This window comes from Piliocolobus tephrosceles, chromosome 4 (genome assembly GCF_002776525.5).
Source record: "Piliocolobus tephrosceles isolate RC106 chromosome 4, ASM277652v3, whole genome shotgun sequence".
Taxonomy (NCBI): domain Eukaryota; kingdom Metazoa; phylum Chordata; class Mammalia; order Primates; family Cercopithecidae; genus Piliocolobus; species Piliocolobus tephrosceles.
Genome location: NC_045437.1, coordinates 36,555,844 through 36,577,398, shown reverse-complemented (window position 1 = coordinate 36,577,398; position 21,555 = coordinate 36,555,844).

Genomic DNA, 21,555 nt, shown 5'->3' with positions numbered 1-21,555 from the left:
TAAAATATTTATAATTTACTGAAGCCTATCATCAAAAGCATTTACTACTGACAATCTTTATTTCTCCAAGTGTATTCCTAAGAACACTACACCTCAAGTATAACACATCATTAACTATGGGAAGACAGGGTAATTTGTATCAAAATATCTGGAAAATGCGTGCTTCTTTTGTTAATATGGCTCTCAGGATGTTTAATGTACTTACTCTTTGGCACTGTGCCTCTCCAAGTGGAAGATTAAAGAACTCTTTCTCCATGGATATCCTATAGTTACAAGCAGTCTGAGGCATGGACTTAGGAAATCCTGTTATGTATAATCCAATGCAGACAATCCCTGACCACTGGGTTCTCATAATCTAAACCAGCACTGATATGCAGAAACTTTAAAATACACTGAAAAGATAGCCCCAAAAAACCTGATTAAGGCCAGGTGTGCTGGTTCACTCCTGTACTCCCAGCACTTTGGGAGGCTGAGGCAGGCAGATCCCGCAAGGTCAGGAGTTCGAGACCAGCCTGGCCAACATGGTGAAACCCCGTCTCCACTAAAAATACAAAAAAAGATTAGCCAGGTGTGGTGGCGGGCGCCTGTAATCCCAGCTACTCAGGAGGCTGAGGTGGGAGAATCGCCTGAACCCAGGAGGCGGAGGTTGTAGTGAGCTGAGATCACTTCACTGCACTCCAGCATGGGTGACAGAGCGAGACTCCCATCTCCAAATAAACAAACTTGATTACATAGAGTGCAACTAAGTATAATCTTTATGACCCTTTTTTTCTCTATCTCAAATTCAACTTTTAAAGGAAAAAAAGGTGGGGCTGGGGGGATGACATCCAAATAAGCCAATATTAAGAAATTCTCCCAACATTTTATTTTGAAAAGCTTCAAAGCTACAAAAAATTGTAAATAGTACAATAAATGTGTCCTTTTCAACAAACACCATATATCATAACACTTCATCATATCTGTATTCTCAATCTCTCTTTCTGTCTCCCTCTCTATATATATATGCACACACACACCACCACAAACACTTTATTTTTGCTATACCATTTAAAAGTAGGCCGGGCGCGGTGGCTCAAGCCTGTAATCCCAGCACTTTGGGAGGCCGAGACGGGCGGATCACAAGGTCAGAAGATCGAGACCATCCTGGCTAACATGGTGAAACCCCGTCTCTACTAAAAAATACAAAAAACTAGCTGGGCGAGGTGGCGGACGCCTGTAGTCCCAGCTACTCGAGAGGCTGAGGCAGGAGAATGGCATAAACCCGGGAGGCGGAGCTTGCAGTGAGCTGAGATCCGGCCACTGCACTCCAGCCCAGGCAACAGAGCGAGACTCTGTCTCAAAAAAAAAAAAAAAAAAAGTAAGTTGCATATTTCATAATAATTCACAACTATTGATCAGCTGGTATCTTCTAAGAACAAAAAACATTTTCCTTCATAACCAGGATTCTACATAACAAGATTCAGTAATATTATATCAGTTTACAAATGATGCATAACCAACCATTCCCAAAATTCTGTAGCTTAACATAACCATCATATATCATTGCTTACACGTCAACCAGCCAGCTAGGTAGTTCTGTCCTAGCTGGGTTAACTTGTATGTCTGTGGTGAATTTTGCTAATCTAGGCTAAGCTCTCTGACAAGTTTGGGGGTTGGCTGGATATAAGATGGTCTAGGATGGCCTGAGCTGAGACAACTGACCTTTCTTCTACCAACTCTTTCACCCTCCAGGATAGCTAGGGCTAGATCAGACAGCAAATGTCATAGTTCCCAAGGGAGTATAAGCATGCAAGAACTCTTAAAATGCCTGTGTTCCAAACGGACACACCATAACTTCTGCCACATTCTGTTGACAAGCTCGGATTTGTGAGGTGAAGAAATAGAGATGGCCCTGTAAACGGAGTAGTTGCTAAGTCACATTGCAAAGGGCATGGATATAAGCAAAGATGAAGAATTGTGGCCATATTTGCAATTAATCAGTCATATCACCTAATAATAAAAATTTCCCCAACGAAAATGTATCTTTATTGCTGTGTTCTGGTCTTTTCTTCCTTTCTTTCCTTCTTTTCTTGGGAGAAAAGAAGATGAGATCAAGGTTCACAAATTACAAGATTTGTGTAATGCGTGCCATGATTCCTTAATCTAGAGCAGTTCCTTACCTCTCTTTCTTTCATGATATTGACATTTCATGACACTCAGTTGCTCAAAAGAAACTAAAGTGGGCCAGGTCACACTGGCTCATGCCTATAATCCCAGCACTTTGAGAGGCCAAGATGGGCGGATCACGAGGTCAGGAGTTTGAGGCCAGCCTGACCAACATGTGGTGAAACACCGTCTTTACTAAAAATGTAAAAAATTAGCCAGGCGTGGTGGCACACACCTGTAATCCCAGCTACTCAGGAGGCTGAGGCAGGAGAATTGCTTGAACCCAGGAGGCGGAGGTTGTAGTGAGCCAAGATCAGGCCACTGCACTCCAGCCTGGGTAACAGAGCAGGACTCTGTCTCAAAAAAAAAAAAAAAAAAGAAGAAGAAGAAGAAAGAAGAAAAGAAGAAAGGAGGAGGAGATGAAGATGGAGATGGAGATGGAGACAGAGACGGAGACGGAGAAGAAACTGAAGTGACTAGATTTAATGTCTCTAAATATTCATTTCACAGTATATAAAATAAATCCAAATATGAAATTATGTCTTTTACTTAGAGGTAAAATCATCTAATCATGGTTGACTATGTATTTTTTCATGCTCTAGATGGTATATCATTGAGGGCCTAAATCAGTATTTCTCTATATTCTTCAGTAAGTACATCTCCTAATTCCCTACTTTTTCATAAAAAGAATTTATACCAATACACATATTTCAAACTTCCATGTGACACTTTCCCTAATTCTCCCAAGAAGTAATGTTAGCAACCCTTCCTCTATGCTCCCAGTATCTATGTGTTGCTATTGTCAGTGAAAGTTTTTAATACTGCATGTTCAGCCTAACTTTCCTCACCATTGCATCCTGGAGTAAAAGTTATACTCAATTTGATTTTTTTTTAGTATCTGGTTCTTACTTCTACCAACTATTGGGAATTCTAAACCCCAAAGACTTATTCAGTACTTGGAGGTCATTTTTCACAAATGCTTACAAATGGATCCTATGGCTATTTTGTGACATCTGTCAGTTCCTCCTCTCTTATTTCACCCTAGATCCACTTTCTCCACGCCCACCTTTTTAAAAAAAATTAGAATGGGCCTGTCACTGCCTCACTATTCTTCCATATTTCCTCTCTCTTCTGACTATGGAAAAAAAACATAATTTTCCTGCTTTTTCCTCCTTGTTAACCTATTAAATGCACAGATAAACATTTCACAATGAGTTACTATGGCAAATAGGATTAGATAAAAATAGCAAACATTGAGGAGGTAAAACTTCACAAAAGTACTTTTTTAAGTATTGGGAAGTTATTCAAAACTTTTTCTAGAATGCAAATAGTTGAAAGTTTTCTTCAAAGCTCCTCCCTGTCTCTGCCAAAAACACAATTCCCCACAGCTGAAAGTTTTGCTGATTATTCATCAGTTAATAGGAAAACAAAATCATTCATTAAGTCCTTTACTGGTTTACTTTTCCTTTCATTTCAAAAGTAATCAATTCTTCTATTAGGACTACACAAAGTAGAAGGCACAGTGAAAATGGGTTAAGTCACTCAGAGTGAAGGGACTATTCTGCCACAAACAAGGTGGACAAACATAAGCACCTCAGTTTCTCTTTTTGAAAAGTGAGGCAATTAACTCTGTGGTAGTTAAGACTCTTGTCTAAAATTTCTAAGTTTCTTACTTACACACAGAAGGTGTTTAATAATAATCGGCTGAATTAAGGATTGTATTACTACACCAATAGATGGGGAAAGCACGTGAAAGCTGAGTTTTATAAACCTTCATCAACATTTGGTCTCTAATAAATTATTAAGTAGATTTTTAAAAATACATATCAAAACATATAACAAGTAGATTCACAAAGAGTGAGAAAATCATGACAAAAGGCATCATGAAACACATTTCTACTCCAAGTTCTAGACAGCAGAAACTGTTTTTGAAAATGCAATTTAAAATCATGTAAAAGAATACATTTTAAAATTATGGGAAATAAGTCAATTCTAACTATTTTAGATGTTACAAAAGAATGACATTAGGCCAGTGGCAGAGGCTCACGCCACTGCCAGCACTTTGGGAGGCTGAGGCAGGTGGATCACGAGATCAAGAGATCAAGACCATGCCGACCAACATGGTAAAACCCCATCTCTACTAAAAATACAAAAATTAGCTGGGCATGGTGGTGTGCGCCTGTTATCCCAGCTACTCAGGAGACTGAGGCAGAAGAATGGCTTGAACCTGGGAAGCAGAGACTGCAGTAAGTGGAGATTGTGTCACTGCACTCCAGGCTGTCAAACAGAGTGAGACTCTATCTCAAAAAAAAAGAACAACGTTAGTAGAAAATGAATGATATATAACAGTAGGATGGTCTAACTTTTAAGATTTGTGAGAAGGCACATATTAATTGTGGAAAGGCAAGGAAATTCACAGCTTTACAGCCAAACATCAAGCATTCTTACAATCATTCAACAAATGTATTTGTTCTGGGTCCTGAGTGTTTAAAATATTTCACTGTGTTTTATCCCGAGGCTGTCGATTATAATCAACTGTCAGTTATTTGCCAATTATAAATCTCATCAATACTCCATGTAGGCTTAAATTTTTTTTTTTTTTTTTTTTTTTTTTTTTTTTTTTTTGAGACTGAGTCTCGCTCTGTCGCCCCGGCCGGAGTGCAGTGGCCGGATCTCAGCTCACTGCAAGCTCCGCCTCCCGGGTTTACGCCATTCTCCTGCCTCAGCCTCCCGAGTAGCTGGGACTACAGGCGCCTGCCACCTCGCCTGGCTAGTTTTTTGCATTTTTTTTTTAAATAGAGATGGGGTTTCACCATGTTAGCCAGGATGGTCTCAAACTCCTGACCTCGTGATCCACCCGTCTCGGCCTCCCAAAGTGCTGGGATTACAGGCTTGAGCCACCACGCCCGGCCTGTAGGCTTAAATTTTAAATGGCAAAAAGAAAATAAGAAGCATTCTAAATTCTGGTAACAATTTAACATAAAGCAGTCAAAAAATTAAAGAATTGTTGCTACCACTCACTTTTCATAATCAAACACTGAGTAGATCAAAAGTCACAAACTTTTTTCAACTGAAATCAACACCACCACCACAAAAATGTATAGGTGAATCTGCCTTCCATTTAATGTGATCAGTAAAAGACAGAATTTTGGGACTTCAGGGCAAACATAATCTGGTGAAGGGGGGTCATTCTAGATGCCTATTATTCCTGTGTTGTAATATTTATCCTTATTGGGGAAATAATGGACAAGGTTTAGTGATTTACTAATGTCTCTCAGCAATAGGCAGACTAGCCAAAGGCATACAAAGTAGAATGGTAAGACGTCTCAAACAAGGCACCCTGAACATTCCATTATTGGGCACATTTCTGTGCACAGGTTTGTAGATGTGTGTAAGTCTTAAGTTCCTCTAACACTTCCCCCTCTATATTAGTTTGCTAGGGCTGCCACAACAAAGTGCCACAGACTGGGTAGCTTAAACAACAGTAATTTATTGTCTCACAGTACTGGGGGCTAGAAGTCCAAGTTCAAGGTGTCAGCAGGTTTGATTTCTGAAGCCTTTTTCCTTGTTTTGCTGATAGATGGATACTTTCTCACTATATCCTCACATGGTCTTTTTCTCTGTGGCTGTGCATCCCTGGTGTCTGTTTGTCTTCTTATAAGGATACCAGTCATATTGGATTAAGGCCCACATTCACAGCCTCACACTCTTTAAAGACCTTAACCCTAAATACAGCCAATTAAACCCATAACACCCTCTCCTCCCCGAAATGTTATGGCAACAACTCATAAAAATCACAGTGTATAACAAGAATAGTAGTGGGAAAATTAGAGGTGGCAGAAGTATCAAAAATCTTATTACATCAAAGACGTGAATATGACAATTAGCTGGATATGGAGGCGAAAGCAGTTGTAACAGATCTGAACCAACCTGGAAATATAAATTCCTAAGTAGGTAATTTAAAAACCCTTCAAATAATGAAAGCATCTGATTCACTCACCAGTACCAATGGGCTGAGCTCTGTGCTGAGTTGGAACTGGCTTAGTACAAATTCCACACTATGGACTCAGATTATACCAGCACCATTTATGTTCTCACTTGGTACACTATTACAATTCAAATTAGAAAATAGTTCCTCATCAGATCATAGAAATTCACAAGTAGAAATTACTTCCTTTGGATAAGTAAGCATTTTTTATCTTCATTATCATCTGGTTTTCGTTAACATTTACTTCCAAATAAAATGCAGTACATTCTATTAATACTTCATCACTAATTTTCATTCCGGTAAACTTAAGAAAACCAAAAAGACTGCCATCTTGCCCTCTTCCTCTTCATTTCATTCCTACACTGGCCTCATCTCAGGTTTATGTTTTATACTGAAAACTCCTGGAATTAAAAAGGTAAAGCACTAGCATCTCCAACTCACACTCAGAAAAGATGTCCACAGTTTAACTTACTATACATGAGGCCAGAACAAAACAATGAGTGCTAGCTTGGCCTTCACTGGAATAGTTTTTCACAAATGCCATCTGACTCCTCCCTTCAACTGCATCTAAACCAATTCACAGTATGTGCTATTTACATGAATGTCTCGTACTGACCTAGTCAGAGCTCTCCATCCACTACAATACTCGCAACAGCCATAGCCTTGAAAACATTCATCATGTGTATAAAGCAGTAAGTGCATAACACTGTGATGACACAGGAGGTGCTGAGATGAATAAACTTCTATCCAAAGGCTATCTACACCATGGTCATAGTATTCAAAATACACAGCTTCCAGTTGCCCAAAATGAGAGGCAGGAGGAGAGGATAGAAAGAATGAGAAAAAGAAGAAGATATTACTATTATGAATACAACAGAGCCTGCTAAAATGGTCCTAATTAAAAACCTAAATAGCCCTCAATGAAGTCTTCCAAGGGAGTGAAGAGTTTATAAAATGTGCAGTTGATGTTTCTCTCTCTCATGCTAACCAACAAGAAGAGAATAAGATAAAGCAATGAAAAGCAGAGTCATACTCTGATATATAAGATACTCTAAGAAATATAGAGCGAATTTTGCACAAAGGCCCTCACTGAACTAATTCCTGAATCAAAAGAGTACTTCTTAATCCAAAATGGACTTTATAGTATTAGACCTACGAATTCTGATGATGCCCGATCAGATGCTAGTTGTTCTTAACAATCCATGCAGTTTTCCAGTATGAAGGAAAGTAACAAATATACCATGGTTATTCTTATTTCCTTCTGAAAGCTATTTAGCATATTTTATAGTGTCGTGATAAAATATTCATTTGACAATCACACTGAAGTATAATCAAAAGTATTAGCAATTTTACTTTGTTTATCCTGTTAATCCAGAGTTTGCTCAATAATAAAATGAAACCATTTAATAAAACCAATGATAAAATTAAAAGCTTTTTACCCTAATGTCTTAGGATGAAAAAAAGAAAACCATGATTCTGGGTACTAATTGCTTATTTTAAACAATAGAAGCTTTTGATCTCCAAGGATAATATATGTACTCCTCCTAACCTTTTAGAGTAGATAGTGGCAATTATTTTTAAATATTACCAGCTCACTTCAAGTCATATTCTTTCTTGAACTGAGAAAGACCTGCAAGTACATTTTAATCAAACTACTATTCATCAGATTATATTTACAAGCCCATAGATCCCCTTCCTGTGCTCCTTTGCCTCTCCTTCCTACTTCCTATGTTTACATGTCCAGGTCTACTCACCTTTCCTTTATGGGAACACTCAACCCAGATGCAATACGAGTACACTTTCTTATATCATGGATATTTTCCCAAAATGTTTGTCATATTCAGCATTTTCTTCCCAATGGCTTCTGCTTACTGCTGAAATTTTTTCTAGATTTATTAAATATACCTTTTCCAAAAAACATCTAAGAAACTAAACTTAAAAACAAAGCAAACTTTGAAAAACAATTCTGTATTCCCCAGGTTTGGATCTTAATTCAAATTTTTAGATGACCTTGGAGGTTCCATGAGGTTATTTATGGCTGTGGTTATAAAATCCAACTTCTGGAGAAATGGGAAACTTGGACATGAGGGCCAGATAACAGAAAATGAAGGAAACAGTCTTCATTTTAAGAGGCTAGTATCTCTGTTCCAAAGTCCAATAAAAGCATTACAAAAAGAATTTTAAAGTCCTCTAGAGAGGAAAAAAAATTTTTTTTTGTCAACATAAGATTGAAATTGCAAATAAAATACAAAATTCCTAAATAGAGCAGAATTTTGTTTTAAGTGAAAAACTATGGTTTACTACAGGAATGTAAGACTAGTTTAACATCAGAAAATATATTAATAAACTTCTGCACATTAACAGACCAAAAGAAATACAACAGCAAGATTACATCAAATATTAGGAAAAACCATTTGATGAAGTTCAACATCTATGATAAAATTAGAAATATAGGTTGAGTATCCCTAATTCAAAAATCCAAAATCCTCCAAAATCTGTAACTTTCTGAGTGCTTTATGAGGCATTATTTATTTCAGATTTTCAGTTTAGGGATACTCAACCAGTAATACAAATATTCCAAAATCTGAAAAAATCTGAAATCCAAAATACTTCTGGTTCCCAGCATTTCAGGTAACATTTATTCAACCTGTAGAATGAAATTTCTTTATTTTAATAATGTTATGTACCAAATCCAACATACTTTAAGAAAAAAATACTTCAAAACAAAGCCATATATTAGGATTGGAAGAGAAGTGACGAAACTGCTTTTATTTGGTGACTATTTTCAATTTCATCTGCTCTCTTCAGCAAGAAGGAATACACCTATAGCTTACCTAAAAGAAATATCAGATTGCTAAGAAACCATGGGAACACAATAAAACCCAGTCCTACTTATACTGATGAGATCTTGGAGATGAATAAGATAATCCTCATCACAGTCAGACAATGTGGTAGCACCATCACTGTGATGCCCTACAAGAGAACTTCAAGGCAAAGGAAATTTGTCCTTCCAAAGGGGAGAATACTGCAACATGTTTCTATAAAGTAAGTTCTTGTATCCATTACTTATATGAAAGAGATCTGTAACTTCTGCCTTTATCTGTAAATCAATCATCATCACATTTGTGACAACCATTCATAAAGTGTACAAACCACTCAGTGGGTTCACATTCTGGCTTATGTTATCCCAGTAACACTTAGAATCATGTGTTCTTGGGAAAAATATAATCAGTTTCTTCATTTAGAATATGTAATAACATTACCGCCTACCCCGTTGCTGTGAAGAAAACATAATATAAAGTGCTTCAGACATATAATGTGTATTGCACAGTGCTGACGCATATTAAGTTTTCAATAAATGTTAGCTGTTATGAGCTAGTATCCCAATGTTACCTCACTGGAAAATGTTAAAACCTGTAAAAAGACCATTTCGATTGACTTTGACTTTCCAATAATATTATGGTACTTCTAGAGAGAAGCAAGAGTCAATTTTTTAAATTTAAATTTAATTTTTAAAATACAGTACAGATTTAGTACTCTTCAATGGCTTGGCTTGTCATTACTTTAAAATTTTAGCACTTTATATTTTAGCCCACAACACCTTATTTGAGTGGCCCTGTCCTCTTTTCCAAACTCATTTCCTATCACTCTCACTTTTCCTACCAATCTATGAAATGTCAACTACTATTCGTTTCTTTCTCTCAAACACGCCATATTGCAATTCACATTTCAAGGCCATTAAATATAATATCATTTTGTCCAGGAAAGTTATTTCCCTGTGGCTGCCTCCTTTGCGTAATTTAAGTCTCAACTTAAAAAAAAAAAAAAAAGTCAACTCCTAGGAGGTTTTCTCTGACTCCTCTACATGCAGTAGACCCCTCTCTCCTATTCTTTATCCTTTTGCTTTAACTTTACTCTTAACACTTACTACTAGAGAAACAATCTTATTTATTACTAGCTGTACCTTATCTATCTCCCAGCACTCATCTACACTAGAATATAAGCCCTATGAAGGCGAAACTTAGATCACATAGTGAGTACACAATATCTGCTGAGTGAAATAGGCAACTGGGCTGATATTCCACAGCTTAACTTATAACTAATTACTACCCTCTGAGTAGAGAAAAAAAAAAAATCAACCAAACAGCAAACCATCTGAATTTATTACTGGTAGATTTCTCTAAATGATTGTAAAGAATATATAAAATAGGACTCTACAATTAAAGATCCCTGATCCTTACACAGAACTATGGCTGAAGAAAGCCTGACTTGTAGCCAGGCGCAATGGCTCATGCCTGTAATCCCAGCACTTTGGGGGGCTGAGGTGGGCGGATCACCTGAGGTCAGGAGTTCGAGAGCAGCCTAGACTCTACTAAAAATACAAAAATTAGCCAGGCATGGTGGTGGGCGCCTGTAATCCCAGCTACTCAGGAGGCTGAGGCAGGAGAATCGCTTGAACCCGGGAGGCGGAGGTTGCAGAGAGCCCAGACTGTGCCTCTGCACTCCAGCCTGGGTGACAGAGACAGACTTCGTCTCAAAAAAAAAAAAAAAAAAAAAAAAAGCCTCATTTGTACAGTATGGGGGGGAAAACTGATATGCATTTTCAAAGATACAATATACTACTAAGTCAATGATTTGGACAGGGAACTAAAGAATTATCTTTTAAAGGAACAGGATAGTGCCGCAATAAACATATGTGTGCATGTGTCTTTATAGCAGCATGATTAATAAGCCTTTGGGTATATACCCAGTAATGGGATGGCTGGGTCAAATGGTATTTCTAGTTCTAGATCCTTGAGGAATCGCCACACTGTCTTCCACAATGGTTGAACTAGTTTACAATCCCACCAACAGTGTAAAAATGTTCCTGTTTCTCCACATCCTCTCCAGCACCTGTTGTTTCCTGACATTTTAATGATCGCCATTTTAACTGGTGTGAGATGGTATCTCATTGTGGTTTTGATTTGCATTTCTCTGATGGCGAGTGATGATGAGCATTTTTTCATGTGTCTGTTGGCTGCATAAATGTCTTCTTTTGAAAAGTATGTTTATTGTGGCACTATTCACAACAGCAAAGACTTGGAACCAACCCAAATGTCCATCAATGACAGACTGGATTAAGAAAATGTGGCATATATACACCATGGAATACTATGCAGCCATAAAAAAGGATGAGTTCATGTCCTTTGTAGGGACATGGATGCAGCTGGAAACCATCATTCTCAGCAAACTATCCCAAGGACAGAACACCAAACACCATATGTTCTCACTCATAGGTGGGAATTGAATAATGAGAACACTTGGACACAGGAAGGGGAACATCACACACCAGGGCCTGTTGTGGGGTGGGAGGAGGGGGGAGGCATAGCATTAGGAGATATACCTAATGTAAATGATGAGTTAATGGGTGCAGCACACCAACATGGCACATGTATACGTATGTAACAAACCTGCACATTGTGCACATGTACCCTAGAACTTAAAGTATAATAATAATAATAATAATAAAAACGGAATGGGATAAACTACATTTATATCCAGTAAAATATGTCACACCTGTGGAACTGTTGTTTAGAGGATTAATACAGTTAAATAGGTTTCCTTATACCCTATTCAAAACCTTTTAAAAATGGATCTTTAAGATGGCGAATAGGAGGCAGGACTAGCTTGCAGCTCCAGCTCAGAGAGGCAGAGCAGTGTGTAGAGACTCACATCATGAACAGTGTTCATGAACAGTATTGCGCAGAACTTCAGGCTGGTACTCGGGTGTGTCCGCAAAGAGTCCTGTGATATGATTCATCTTCAGGTCCTGCAGCCCTGGATAGTAGCACCAAGAACTTCCACAGGAACATACCAGGAAAGCCGAGAGAATCCATAGACCCTTTGAGGTAAATGGATCACCACTGAGGCTCCCTGAGACACCAAAAAACTGTGAGTCTGCCTGCTTCCTCAACAGGGAGGTTCGTGGTCTGGGGCAAGTTCTCAGCCCTGGTCACCAGCTGCCTGGAAATAGACTCGATGCAGTTGAGGGGGCACGGCAGGAATGAGACTGGCCCTTAGGACTGGGGGCTGCGTGGGAGTGGAGAGAAGTCTGTGACTGCAAGCTTAACCCCACTTCCCTGGTGACCTGTATAACTCAGCAGAGGCAGCCATAATCTTCCTGGGAATACAACTCCATTGGACTAGGAACCACAAGCGCATCCCCCACAGCAGCCACAGCAAGCCCCATGCCCAAGGAGAGGCTGAGCACAGACACACCTATCCCTTCCCCCACCTGCTGGTCTTTCTCTGCTCGCCCAGGTAACCAAAGACAAAGGTCATAATCTCTTGAAAGCTCTACGGCCCTGCCCACTGCCTGAAAAACCTGTACTTAACCACGTATCCCTAGAATAAGGTGGCAGCGGTGGTGGTGGTGGTGGTAGTGGTGGTTGTGGTTGTCATTGTTGTTGTTTTAAGTAGAGACAGGGATTCACCATGTTGGTCAGGCTAGTGTTGAACTCCTGACCTCAAGTGATAACGCCCATCTCAGAGTCCCAAAGTGCTGGCTGGGATTACAAGAATAAGCCACTGTGTCCAGCCCTAGGGCAAGTCCACATCCTCTCTACAGGACCACAGTTGATGCACTCTTGAAAGCAACCTCCTGGCTGGAAGCCAACCAACACAAAATCAGTACACTAAACAAAAACACAACCAGTGATGCTCACAGAGTCCACTTCACTCCTCTGCTACCTCTACCAGTTCAGGTGCAGATATCCAGGGCTGCAAGACCTGAAGATGAATCACATCACAGGACTCTTTGCGGACACACCCCAGTACCAGCCTGAAGCTCAGTAGCTCCACTGGACGGCTAGACTCAGAAGGACAAAAACAATCACTCCAGTTCAGCTCTCAGGGAGCCTCATTCCTAGGGGAAGTGGGAGAACAACACATCAAGGGCACATCCTGTGGGACACAAGAATCTGAACAGCAACCTTTGAATCCCAGATCTTCCCTCTGACAAAATTTACCCAAATGAGAAGGAACCAGAAAAACAACTCTGGTAATATGACAAAACAAGGGTCTTTAACACCCCCAAAAGATCATACCAGCTCACCAGCAATGGAGCTAAATGAAAATGAAATCTCTGAATTGCCAGAAAAAGAAGTTAGAAGGTCGATTATTAAGCAAATCACAGAGTCACCAGAGAAAGGTGAATTTCAACTTAAAGAAATCAAAAACATGATACAGGATAGGAAAGGAAAATTCTTCAGTGAAATAGATAGCATAAGCAAAAACCAGTCACAACTTCTAGAAGTCAAGGACACACTTAGAGAAATGCAAAATGCAGCCGGGCACGGTGGCTCAAGCCTGTAATCCCAGCATTTTGAGAGGCCAAGATGGGCAGATCACGAGGTCAGGAGATTGAGACCATCCTGGCTAACCAGGTGAAATCCCGTCTCTACTAAAAAAATACAAAAAACTAACCGGGCGAGGTGGCAGGTGCCTGTAGTCCCAGCTACTCGGGAGTCTGAGGCAGGAGAATGGCCTAAACTCGGGAGGTGAAGGTTGCAGTGAGCTGAGATTTGGCCACTGCACTCCAGCCTGGGCGACAGAGCAAGACTCCCTCTCAAAAAAAAAAAGAGGAGGCGGAGCAAGATGGCCGAATAGGAACAGCTCCAGTCTCCATCTCCCAGCGCGAGCAACACAGAAGACCGGTGATTTCTGCATTTTCAACTGAGGTACTGGGGTCATCTCACTCAGGAGTGCCAGACAATCCGTGCGGGTCAGCTGCTGCAGCCCGACCAGCGAGAGCTGAAGCAGGACGAGGCATCGCCTCACCTGGGAAGCACGAAGGGGAAGGGAGTCCCTTTTCCTAGCCAGGGGAACTGAGACACACAACACCTGGAAAATCGGGTAACTCCCACACCAATACTGCGCTGTAACACCGGCACACCGGAGAATATATCCCACACCTGGTGGGGAGGGTCCCACGCCCACGGAGCCTCCCTCCTTGCTAACACAGCAGTCTGCGGCAATCTAACCGCAAGGCAGCAGCGAGGTTGGGGGAGGGGCGCCCGCCATCCCTGAGGCTTAAGTAGGTAAATAAAGCCGCTGGGAAGTTCGAACTGGGTGGAGCTCACAGCAGCTCAAGGAAACCTGCCTGTCTCTGTAGACTGCGCCTCTGGGGACAGGGCTCAGCTAAAGGAGCAGAAGCCTGTGCAAACGCGAACGACTCTGTCTGACAGCTTTGAAGAGAGCAGTGGATCTCCCAACACGGAGGTTGAGATCTGAGAAGGGGCAGTCTGCCTGCTCAAGTGGGTCCCTAACCCCTGAGTAGCCTAACTGGGAGACATCCCCCACTAGGGGCAGTCTGACACCCCACACCTCACAGGGTGGAGTACACCCCTGAGAGGAAGCTTCGAAAGCAAGAATCAGACAGGTGCACTCGCTGTTCAGCAATATTCTGTCTTCTGCAACCTCTGCTGCTGATACCCAGGCAAACAGGGTCTGGAGTGGACCTCAAGCAATCTCCAACAGACCTATAGCTGAGGGTCCTGACTGTCAGAAGGAAAACTATCAAACAGGAAGGTCACCTATACCAAAACCCCATCAGTACATCACCATCATCAAAGACCAGAGACAGATAAAATCACAAAGATGGGGAAAAAGCAGGGCAGAAGAGCTGGAACTTCAAAAAATAAGAGCGCATCTCCTCCTGCAAAGGAGCACAGCCCATCGCCAGCAACGGATCAAAGCTAGTCAGAGAATGATTTTGATGAGATGAGAGAAGGCGGCTTCAGTCCATCAAACCTCTCAGAGCTAAAGGAGGAATTACGTACCCAGCGCAAAGAAACTAAATATCTTGAAAAAAGAGTGGAAGAATTGACAGCTAGACTAATTAATGCAGAGAAGGTCATAAACGAAATGACAGAGATGAAAACCATGACACGAGAAATACGTGACAAATGCACAAGCTTCAGTAACCGACTCGATCAACTGGAAGAAAGAGTATCAGCGATGGAGGATCAAATGAATGAAATGAAGCGAGAAGAGAGACCAAAAGAAAAAAGAAGAAAAAGAAATGAACAAAGCCTGCAAGAAGTATGGGATTATGTAAAAAGACCAAATCTACGTCTGATTGGGGTGCCTGAAAGTGAGGGGGAAAATGGAACCAAATTGGAAAACACTCTACAGGATATCATCCAGGAGAACTTCCCCAACCTAGCAGGGCAGGCCAACATTCAAATTCAGGAAATACAGAGAACGCCACAAAGATACTCCTCCAGAAGAGCAACTCCAAGACACATAATTGCCAGATTCACCAAAGTTGAAATGAAGGAAAAAATCTTAAGGGCAGCCAGAGAGAAAGGTCGGGTTACCCACAAAGGGAAGCCCATCAGACTGACAGCAGATCTCTCGGCAGAAACTCTACAAGCCAGAAGAGAGTGGGGGCCAATATTCAACGTTCTTAAAGAAAAGAATTTTCAACCCAGAATTTCATATCCAGCCAAACTAAGTTTCATAAGTGAAGGAGAAATAAAATTCTTTACAGATAAGCAAATGCTTAGAGATTTTGTCACCACCAGGCCTGCCTTACAAGAGACCCTGAAGGAAGCGCTAAACATGGAAAGGAACAACAGGTACCAGCCATTGCAAAAACATGCCAAAATGTAAAGACCATAGAGGCTAGGAAGAAACTGCATCAACTAATGAGCAAAATAACCAGTTAATATCATAATGGCAGGATCAAGTTCACACATAACAATATTAACCTTAAATGTTAATGGACTAAATGCTCCAATTAAAAGACACAGACTGGCAAACTGGATAAAGAGTCAAGATCCATCAGTCTGCTGTATTCAGGAGACCCATCTCACATGCAGAGACATACATAGGCTCAAAATAAAGGGATGGAGGAAGATCTACCAAGCAAATGGAGAACAAAAAAAAGCAGGGGTTGCAATCCTAGTCTCTGATAAAACAGACTTTAAACCATCAAAGATCAAAACACACAAAGAAGGCCATTACATAATGGTAAAGGGATCAATTCAACAGGAAGAGCTAACTATCCTAAATATATATGCACCCAATACAGGAGCACCCAGATTCATAAAGCAAGTCCTTAGAGACTTACAAAGAGACTTAGACTCCCATACAATAATAATGGGAGACTTCAACACTCCACTGTCAACATTAGACAGATCAACGAGACAGAAAGTTAACAAGGATATCCAGGAATTGAACTCATCTCTGCACCAAGCGGACCTAATAGACATCTATAGAACTCTCCACCCCAAGTCAACAGAATATACATTCTTCTCAGCACCACATCGCACTTATTCCAAAATTGACTACATAATTGGAAGTAAAGCACTCCTCAGCAAATGTAAAAGAACAGAAATTATAACAAACTGTCTCTCAGACCACAGTGCAATCAAACTAGAACTCAGGACTAAGAAACTCAATCAAAACCGCTCAACTACATGGAAACTGAACAACCTGCTCCTGAATGACTACTGGGTACATAACGAAATGAAAGCAGAAATAAAGATGTTCTTTGAAAGCAATGAGAACAAAGATACAACATACCAGAATCTCTGGGACACATTTAAAGCAGTGTGTAGAGGGAAATTTATAGCACTAAGTGCCCACAAGAGAAAGCAGGAAAGATCTAAAATTGACACTATAACATCACAATTAAACGAACTAGAGAGGCAAGAGCAAACACATTCAAAAGCTAGCAGAAGGCAAGAAATAACTAAGATCAGAGCAGAACTGAAGGAGATAGAGACACAAAAAACCCTCCAAAAAATCAATGAATCCAGGAGTTGGTTTTTTGAAAAGATCAACAAAATTGACAGACCGCTAGCAAGGCTAATAAAGAAGAAAAGAGAGAGGAATCAAATAGACGCAATAAAAAATGATAAAGGGGATATCACCACCGACCCCACAGAAATACAAACTACCATCAGAGAATACTATAAACACCTCTATGCAAATCAACTAGAAAATCTAGAAGAAATGGATAATTTCCTGGACACGTACACTCTCCCAAGACTAAACCAGGAAGAAGTTGAATCCCTGAATAGACCAATAGCAGCCTCTGAAATTGAGGCAACAATTAATAGCCTACCCACCAAAAAAAGCCCAGGACCAGATGGATTCACAGCTGAATTCTACCAGAGGTACAAGGAGGAGCTGGTACCATTCCTTCTGAAACTATTCCAATCAATAGAAAAAGAGGGAATCCTCCCTAACTCATTTTATGAGGCCAGCATCATCCTGATACCAAAGCCTGGCAGAGACACAACAAAAAAAGAGAATTTTAGACCAATCTCCCTGATGAACATCGATGCAAAAATCCTCAATAAAATACTGGCAAACCGGATTCAGCAGCACATCAAAAAGCTTATCCACCATGATCAAGTGGGCTTCATCCCTGGGATGCAAGGCTGGTTCAACATTCGCAAATCAATAAACGTAATCCAGCATATAAACAGAACCAAAGACAAGAACCACATGATTATCTCAATAGATGCAGAAAAGGCTTTTGACAAAATTCAACAGCCCTTCATGCTAAAAACGCTCAACAAATTCGGTATTGATGGAACGTACCTCAAAATAATAAGAGCTATTTATGACAAACCCACAGCTAATATCATACTGAATGGGCAAAAACTGGAAAAGTTCCCTTTGAAAACTGGCACAAGACAGGGATGCCCTCTCTCACCACTCCTATTCAACATAGTGTTGGAAGTTCTGGCTAGGGCAATCAGGCAAGAGAAAGAAATCAAGGGTATTCAGTTAGGAAAAGAAGAAGTCAAATTGTCCCTGTTTGCAGATGACATGATTGTATATTTAGAAAACCCCATCGTCTCAGCTCAAAATCTTATTAAGCTGATAAGCAACTTCAGCAAACTCTCAGGATACAAAATTAATGTGCAAAAATCACAAGCATTCTTATACACCAGTAACAGACAAGCAGAGAGCCAAATCAGGAATGAACTTCCATTCACAATTGCTTCAAAGAGAATCAAATACCTAGGAATCCAACTTACAAGGGATGTAAAGGACCTCTTCAAGGAGAACTACAAACCACTGCTCAGTGAAATCAAAGAGGACACAAACAAATGGAAGAACATACCATGCTCATGGATAGGAAGAATCAATATCGTGAAAATGGCCATACTGCCCAAGGTTATTTATAGATTCAATGCCATCCCCATCAAGCTACCAATGAGTTTCTTCACCGAATTGGAAAAAACTGCTTTAAAGTTCATATGGAACCAAAAAAGAGCCCGCATTGCCAAGACAATCCTAAGTCAAAAGGACAAAGCCGGAGGCATCACGCTACCTGACTTCAAACTATACTACAAGGCTACAGTAACCAAAACAGCATGGTACTGGTACCAAAACAGAGATATAGACCAATGGAACAGAACGGAGTCCTCAGAAATAATGCCACACATCTACAACCATCTGATCTTTGACAAACCTGAGAGAAACAAGAAATGGGGAAAGGATTCCCTATTTAATAAATGGTGCTGGGAAAATTGGCTAGCCATAAGTAGAAAGCTGAAACTGGATCCTTTCCTTACTCCTTATACGAAGATTAATTCAAGATGGATTAGAGACTTAAATGTTAGACCTAATACCATAAAAACCCTTGAAGAAAATCTAGGTAGTACCATTCAGGACATAGGCATGGGCAAGGACTTCATGTCTAAAACACCAAAAGCAACGGCAGCAAAAGCCAAAATTGACAAATGGGATCTCATTAAACTAAAGAGCTTCTGCACAGCAAAAGAAACTACCATCAGAGTGAACAGGCAACCTACAGAATGGGAGAAAATTTTTGCAATCTACTCATCTGACAAAGGGCTAATTTCCAGAATCTACAAAGAACTCAAACAAATATACAAGAAAAAAACAAACAACCCCATCCAAAAGTGGGGAAAGGATATGAACAGACATTTCTCAAAAGAAGACATTCATACAGCCAACAGACACATGAAAAAATGCTCATCATCACTCGCCATCAGAGAAATGCAAATCAAAACCACAATGAGATACCATCTCACACCAGTTAGAATGGCAATCATTAAAAAATCAGGAAACAACAGGTGTTGGAGAGGATGTGGAGAAATAGGAACACTTTTACACTGTTGGTGGGATTGTAAACTAGTTCAACCATTATGGAAAACAGTATGGCGATTCCTCAAGGATCTAGAACTAGATGTACCATATGACCCAGCCATCCCACTACTGGGTATATACCCAAAGGATTATAAATTATGCTACTACAAAGACACATGCACACGTATGTTTATTGCGGCACTATTCACAATAGCAAAGACTTGGAATCAACCCAAATGTCCATCAGTGACAGACTGGATTAAGAAAATGTGGCACATATACACCATGGAATACTATGCAGCCATAAAAAAGGATGAGTTTGCGTCCTTTGTAGGGACATGGATGCAGCTGGAAACCATCATTCTTAGCAAACTATCACAAGAAGAGAAAACCAAACACCGCATGTTCTCACTCATAGGTGGGAACTGAACAATGAGCTCACTTGGACTCGGGAAGGGGAACATCACACAATGGGGCCTATCATGGGGAGGGGGGAGGGATTGCATTGGGGAGTTATACCTGATATAAATGATGAATTGATGGGTGCTGATGAGTTGATGGGTGCAGCACACCAACATGGCACATATATACATATGTAACAAACCTGTACGTTATGCACATGTACCCTAGAACTTAAAGTATAATAAAAAAAAAAAAAAAGAAAAGAAATGCAAACTGCACTAGAAAGTCTCGGCAACAGAATTGAACAAGCAGAAGAAAGAACTTCAGAGCTCGAAGACAAGGCTTTTGAATTAACCCAGTTCATCAAGGACAAAGGAGAAAGAATTTTTTAAAATGAACAAAGCCCCAAGAAGTCTGGGATTATGTTAGCAAACCTAAAAATAATTGGTGTTCCTAAGGAAGAAGATAAAACTCTGGAAAACATATTTGAGGCAATAATTAAGGAGAACTTTCCTGGCCTTGCTAGAGATCTAGATATCCAAAAACAAGAAGCTCAAAGAACACCTGGGCAATTCATCACAAAAAGATCATTACCTAGGCACACAGTCATCAGGTTATCAAAAGTCAAGACAATAAAAAGAATATTCAGAATTGTGAGGCAAAAGCACCACGTAGCCTATAAAGGAAAACCTATTGGATTAAGAGCAGATTTCTCAGCAGAAATCCCTCGAGCTAGGAGAGACTAGGGTCCTATTTTTAGCCTCCTCAAACAAAACAATTTTCAGCTAAGAATTTTGTATCCAGTGAAACTAAGCTTCATAAATGAAGGAAAGGTACAGTCTTTTCTATATTAAAAAATGCTGAATTTGCCACTCCCAGGCCAACACTGCAAGAACTGCTAAAAGGAGCTCTAAATCTTGACACAAATCCTCAGAACACACCAAAATAAAGCCTCCTTAAAGCACAAATCTCACAGGACCTGTATAACAAATAGCACAATGGGGAAAAAAAAAAGGTATTCATGCAACAAATAGCATGATGAATAGAATAGTACCTCACATCTCAATAACATTGAATGTAAATGGCCTAACCACTTCACTTAAAGGTATAGAATGGCAGAATGGATAAGAATTCAACAACCAAGTTTCTGCTGTCTTCAGGAGACTCACCTAACACATAAGGACTCAACATAAATTTAAGGCAAAGGGGTAAAAAGGCATTCCATGGAAATGGATGCCAAAAGCAAGCAAGAGTAACTATTCTTAAATCAGACCAAAAAAAAAGAAAAAGAAAAAAAAAAAACTTTAAAGCAACAGCAGCTTAAAAAGACAAAGAAGGACATTATATAATGATAAAAAGACTAATCCAACAGGGAAAAATCACAATTCTAAATGTACATATACATCTAACACTGGAGCTCCCAAATTTATAAAACAATTCTACTAGGCCTAAGAAATGAGATAGATGGCAACACAATAATAGTGGGGGACTTCAATACTCTACTGACAGCACTAGTCATCAAGGCAGAAAGGCAACAAAGAAATAATGAACTTAAACTATATTCTACAAGAAATGGATTTAGATATTTACAGAACATTCTACCCAACAAATGCAGAATATATTCTATTCGTCAGTACATGGAACATTCTCCAAGACAGACCATATGATATGCCACAAAACAAGTCTCAACAAATTTAAGAAAATCAAAATTATATCGAGTACTCTCTCAGACCACAGTGGAATAAAATTGGAAATCAATTCCAAAAGGAACCTGAAAACCATGCAAATACATGAAAATGAATAACCTACTCCTGAATGATCTCTGGGTCAACAACGAAATCAAGATGAAAATTCAAAATTTCTTTGAACTGAACAATAGTGACACAACCTATCAAAACCTCTGG